The sequence below is a fragment of the Arachis duranensis genome, chromosome 7 (assembly GCF_000817695.3).
Source record: "Arachis duranensis cultivar V14167 chromosome 7, aradu.V14167.gnm2.J7QH, whole genome shotgun sequence".
Taxonomy (NCBI): Eukaryota; Viridiplantae; Streptophyta; class Magnoliopsida; order Fabales; family Fabaceae; genus Arachis; species Arachis duranensis.
The window spans coordinates 26,360,413-26,360,881 of NC_029778.3; positions in this window are offsets into that span (position 1 = coordinate 26,360,413).

Below are 469 nucleotides of genomic sequence, written 5' to 3' on the forward strand. Positions count from 1 at the left end.
CTCTGACTTAGCAACCATGGTCTCTGATCTAATCAAAACCACTCAAAGTTTCATGACTGAAACAAGGTCCTCCATTAGAAATTTGGAGGCACAAGTGGGTCAGCTGAGTAAGAAAATTATTGAACTCTCTCCTAGTACTCTTCCAAGCAATACAGAAGAAAATCCAAAAGGAGAGTGCAAGGCCATCAACATGGCCGAATTTGGAGAGGAGAGAGAGGCAGTGAACGCCACTGAGAAAGACCTCCATGGACGTCCACTGGCCTCCAATGAGGAACCATGGGAATCTGAGGCTTACACTGAGGCCATAGAGATCCCATTGGATTTACTTCTGCCATTCATAAGCTCTGATGAGTATTCTTACTCTGAAGAGGATGAGTATGTCACTGAAGAGCAAGTTGCTAAATACCTTGGAGCAATCATGAAGCTAAATGACAAGTTATTTGGAAATGAGACTTGGGAGGATGAACCC